The 6000-nt window shown below is 39.5% G+C and overlaps 1 pseudogene; it reads right to left on the bottom strand.

Moving 5' to 3' along the window:
- Window positions 1-270: 270 nt before the first annotated feature.
- LOC112926399 (elongation factor Ts, mitochondrial pseudogene) overlaps window positions 271-6000 on the bottom strand; it is a 108161-nt pseudogene continuing 102431 nt past the window's right edge.

The raw sequence follows: 6000 nt of genomic DNA, 5'->3' as shown, positions 1-6000 counted from the left end.
AGAATACAGTATAATACATATACCAAATATGTTAAATGTTTTTTGTCTTTTTAAAATAAATTTATTTTTTATAGGTGTTCTATTTGTCAACATATAGAATAACACCCAGTGCTCATCCCGTCAAGTGCCCACCTCAGTGCCCGTCACCCAGTCACCCCCAACCCCCCGCCCACCTCCCCTTCCACCACCCCTAGTTCGTTTCCCAGAGTTAGGAGTCTTTAATGTTCTGTCTTCCTTTCTGATATTTCCTACCCATTTCTTCTCTTCTCTTTTTATTATATAGAAATTTTATTTAATGACTCTTCCCACTGAGGATATCATTGCATTATAAACTCCAATGAAAAACAAATTCTGGGTTTGTAGAGGCTGAGGAAATAACTTCTCGGAATGATGTTCAGAGCCAAGAATAAACATCTCCTGGGCCAAGTCTCTGGAACCTATTTGGTTTCTGCTGCCTCTTCACCTTTTCCACATTCAAACCGCACAAAGTCTACTATGGACACTCCTTGAGGCTGCACATACTGTCCCAATGTGATGGAGGGATCTAGCAAGTATGGCTGGGACAGCATCTTGGTTTCCGCCTCTCCCCCAGGCTCATCATCCAAAGAGCCAACAGAGAGAGGGGCCATGCCCACCACATGCTGCCCAAGGCGGCGGCCAAGATCTTCCAGGCTTGCTTTGTGCTCAGATGTCTCGCAGACCACCAGGGCCCCGTACTTCCCAAGATCCAGGTTGTGGAGGGAGGGGCTATGCATTGCTCCATGGACATAGGAGCCAACATAGAACCCAGCTGGCACCTTCACCCATGCAGCTCCTTTAAGAGTCATGTTTTCTCCCAGTCTCCCTATTGCTAAGGCTAGCTGATCCTTGAGGCAGCCTTCTTTCTCAGGCCCAGCCGGAATCTCAGAGAGCTCAGAGGAATTCAAGAAGCCTTTACTGTATGTGGAGAGTTGATCCTAAAAATATTTCTATTTTTAGTTTTTAAAGACCCTCCATACTAAGAAAGAACAGCAAATAAAACTACACCAAGCAGAAGAAGAGAGTTAATAAAGATTCAAGCAGAACTCAATGAAATAGAGACCAGAAGAACCATAGAACAGATCAACAAAACCAGGAGTTGGTTCTTTCAAAGAATTAATAATTGATAAACCATTAGTCAGCCTTATTAAAAACAAAAGAGAAAAGACTCTAATCAAAATAACGAATGAAAAAGGAGAGATCACAACCAATACCAAGGAGTACAAACAATTTTTAAAATACTATGCGCAGCTATACACCAATAAATTAAGCAATCTAGAAGAAATGGACACATTTCTGGAAAGCCAAAAACTACCAAAATTGGAACAGGAAGAAAAAGAAAACCTGAACAGGCAAATAACCAGGGAGGAAATTGAAGCAGTCACCAAACCTCCCATGACACAAAAGTCCAGGGCCAGATGGCTTCCCAGGGGAATTCTATCAAACGTTTAAAGAAGAAACAATATCGATTCTACTAAAGCTGTTCCGAAAGGTAGAAAGGGACAGAATACTTCCAAACTCGTTTTATGAGGCCAGGATCATCTTAATTCCAAACCCAGACAAAGACCCCACCAAAAAGGAGAATTATATCAATAATTCATCAATATCCCTGATGAACACAGATGCAAATATTCTCAACAAGATACTAGACCATAGGATCCAACAATACATTAAGAAGATTATTCACCATGACCAAGTGGGATTTGTCCCCGGGATACAAGGCTGCTTTAACACTCATAAAGCAATCAATGCGATTGATCATATCCACAAGAGAAAAAACAAGAACGATATGTCCCCTCAATAGATGCAGAAAAAGCATTTGACAAAATACAGCATGCATTCCTCTTCAAAGAGTGATCAAAACTCTTCAGAGTGTAGGCATAGAAGGAACATTCCTCAGCATCTTAAAAGCCATCTGTCAAAAGCCCACAGCAAATATCATTCTCAGTGGGGAAAAACTGAGAGCCTTTCCTCTAAGATCAAGAACATGACAAGGATGTCCACTCTCACCACTGCTATCCAACATAGTACTAGAAACCCTAGCCTCAGCAATCAGGCAACAAAAAGAAATAAAAGGCATTCAAATTGGCAAAGAAGAAGTCAAACTCTCCCTCTTCACAGATGACATGATACTGTACCTAGAAAACCCAAAAGCCTCCACCCCAAGATTGCTAGAACTCATACAGCAATTTGGCAGCGTGGCAGGATACAAAATCAACGCCCAGAAATCAGTGGCATTTCTATACACTAACAATGAGACTGAAGAAAGAGAAATTAAGGAGACAATCCCTTTTACAATTGCACCCAAAAGCATAAGATACCTAGGAATAAGCCTAACCAAAGAGGTAAAGGATCTATACCCTAAAAAGTACAGAACGCTTCTGAAAGAAATTGAGGAAGACACAAAGAGATGGATAAAATATTCCATGCTCGTGGATTGGAAGAATTAACATTGTGAAAATGTCAATGCTACCGAGGGCAATTTACACATTTAATGCAATCCCAATCAAAATACCATGGACTTTCTTCAGAGAGTTAGAACAAATCATCTTAAGATTTGTGTGGAATCAGAAAAGACCCTGAATAGTCAGGAGAATATTGAAAAAGAAAACCAAAGCCGGGAGCATCACAATGCCAGATTTCAGGTTGTACTACAAAGCTGTGGTCATCAAGACAGTGTGGTACTGGCACAAAAACAGACACATAGATCAATGGAACAGAAGGGAGAATCCAGAAATGGGCCCTCAACTCTTATGGTCAACTCATCTTTGACAAAGCAGGAAGGACAATCCACTGGAAAAAGGACAGTCTCTTCAATAAATGGTGCTGGGAAAATTGGACATCCACATGCAGAAGAATTAAACTAGACCACTCTCTTTCACCATACACAAAGATAAACTCAAAATGGATGAAAGATCTAAATGTGAGACAAGATTCCATCAAAATCCTAGAGGAGAACACAGGCAACACCCTTTTTGAACTCGGCCACAGTAACTTCTTGCAAGATACATCCACGAAGGCAAAAGAAACAAAAGCAAAAATGAACTATTGGGACTTCATCAAGATAAGAAGCTTTTGCACAGCAAAGGATACAGTCAACAAAACTAAAAGACAACCTACAGAATGGGAGAAGATATTTGCAAATGACGTATCAGATAAAGGGCTAGTATCCAAGATCTATAAAGAACTTTTTTTTATAAAGAACTTTTTAAGCTCAACACCCAAGAAACAAACAATCCAATCATGAAATGGGCAAAGACATGAAAAGAAATTTCACAGAGGAAGACATAGACATGGCCAACAAGCACAGAGAAAATGCTCCGCATCCCTTGCCATCAGGGAAATACACATCAAAACCACAATGAGATCCCACCTCACACCAGTGGGAATGGGGAAAATTAACAAGACAGGAAACAACAAATGTTGGAGAGGATGTGAAGAAAGGGGAACCCTCTTGCACTGTTGGTGGGAATGTGAACTGGTACAGCCACTCTGGAAAACTGTGTGTAGGGTCCTCAAAGAGTTAATAATAGACCTGCACTACGACCCAGCAATTGCACTGCTGGCGATTTACCCCAAAGATGCAGATGTAGTGAAATGCCAAGACACCTGTACTTCAATGTTTATAGCAGCAATGTCCACAATAGGCAAACTGTGGAAGGAGCCTCGGTGTCCATTGAAAGCTGAATGGATAAAGAAGATGTGGTCTATGTATACAATGGAATATTCCTCAGCCATTAGAAACGATGAATACCCACCATTTGCTTCAACGTGGATGGAACTGGAGGGTATTATACTGAGTGAAGTAAGTCAATCGGAGAAGGACAAACAGTGTATGTTCTCATTCATTTGGAGAATATAAAAATAGTGAAAAGGAATAAAGGGGAAAGGAGAGGAAATGAGTGGGAACTATCAGAGGGTGACAGAACATGAGAGACACCTAACTCTGGGAAATGAACAAGGGGTAGTGGAACGGGAGGGTTTGGGGTGACTGGGTGACAGGCACTGAGGGGGGCACTTGATGGGGGCACTTGACGGGATGAGCACTGGGTGTTATACTATATGTTGGCAAATCGAAATATTTAAAAAAGATACAAAAAGAAAAAAAGAAAAAAAAAGATATCTCCATACTATTTTCTTCAGTGGTCACGCCATTTTGCATTCCCACAAATAGTGCAATAGTTCCTTTTTCTCCACATCCTCGCCAACACTTGTTGTTTCTTGTGTTTTTTATTTTAGCCATTCTGACAGGTGTGAGGTGATATCTCATTGTGGTTTTTTTTTAAGATTTTATTTATTTATTCATGAGGGACACAGAAAGAGAGAGGCAGAGACATAGGCAGGGGGAGAAGCAGGCTCCACTCAGGGAACTGATGTGGGACTCCACCTCAGTACTCCAGGATCACACCCTGAGCTGAAGGCAAATGCAGTTAACCACTCAGCCACCCAGGTGTACCTCATTGTGGCTTTGATTTGCATTTCCCTGATGATGAGTGATATTGAACATCTTTTCATGTGGCTGTTGGCCATTGTATATCATCTTTGGAGAAATGTCTGCTCATATCTTCTGCCCATTTTTAATTGGATTATTTGTTTTTTGGGTATTGAGCAGTATCAGTTCTTTGTATATTTTTGGAAGGAGACCCTCTATTGGATGTATCATTTGCACATATTATCTCCCACTCTGCAGGTTGTCTTTTAGTTTTCTTGATTCCTTTGCTGTCCAGAAGCTTTTTATTTTGATGTGGTCCCAATATATATTGTGTTTTTCTTTCCCTTGTCTGAGGAGACCTATATAGAAAAAATACTGCTATGGCTTATGTCAGATAAATGACTGCTTGTGTTCACCTCTAGGATTTTTGTGGTTTCAGGTCTCACATTTAGGTCTTTAATCCATTTTGAGGTTTTTTTCCCCTCATTTTGCCACAGTGTTTTGGTTTTCCTCCTACCTTGCTGACTGGTCTTGTAAGTCTCCTTTTCTGATTCCTTCTTTTCTCCTCAATCTGTAAATATTGGTCTTTGCCTTTGTTACTCTATTGATGATTGCATTCAGTTTCAGGACTTTAAAGAATTTATACTCTGATGGCTCTCAAATTTAATCTTCAGCTGCACCTCTTTTCTGAACTCAAAAATTGAATCTACCTATTTGAAATATCATTTGGATATCTTATAGTCCTTTTAATATTAATTTTCCTACAACCAACTGATTCCTCTGGGATTTCTTATTCCCTTCCATTTTTTTCTATAGAATTTATTACCATTTGACTATATATTTTATTTTCCTGTATATGCAAACAGAGGAATAATTATGTTTACTGCACTAGAAAAGAAGGTTTATGTGACCAAGAGCTTTTCTTTTTAAATATATGTCCCTCATACCTTAATGGTTCTTGGCATATAATGGGTATACAGTAAATCCTTGTTGAATGACTAAGGAAAAGGTTGGCAGTCTATTTGGGGGAAAAGGAAAAATTAAAATGATTAGTTTTTCGTTCTATTGCATAGGTGCAACATTCTCAACAGTACACTTGACAAACTCGATCGATCTTTTACTTCATTCATATAAGCATATTTGTATAGGAATAAGAATCAGAAATTTTAGCCCTCTTGTCAATCGTTCTCAGTGTCCCTGTTGGTAAGAATTAGTAATCTTTATTCTTCATTCAAGCTCTCTTCTTAAAGGATAACTTCGTATCATGTGAACAAATATTTTTGTTGTGGCATTTCTTTTAAATCTTGATGGTACATTTCTGGTTGTTGACCTCCTCTCCTTGGCTCAATCTGTCAAAGTGACAAGTTGTGTGTAGGCATCTCAAATACCGTGTGGTTGAGGTCTGGCAATCATAAATTTTGATGATTATCTAAAATAATCCTCGCTCAAGGAAGGAGAAAACGAATGGGTAACATTCATTTTTTTCTTTCATTCACTCACACATTGGGTAGATTAGTTTTCACTGCCTGCTATACTCATTCACCACTGGG

This window comes from Vulpes vulpes, chromosome 15 (genome assembly GCF_048418805.1).
Source record: "Vulpes vulpes isolate BD-2025 chromosome 15, VulVul3, whole genome shotgun sequence".
Taxonomy (NCBI): Eukaryota; Metazoa; Chordata; class Mammalia; order Carnivora; family Canidae; genus Vulpes; species Vulpes vulpes.
Note: the sequence above shows the minus strand (reverse complement) of the source record. Positions and strands in the feature narration are given on the sequence as shown.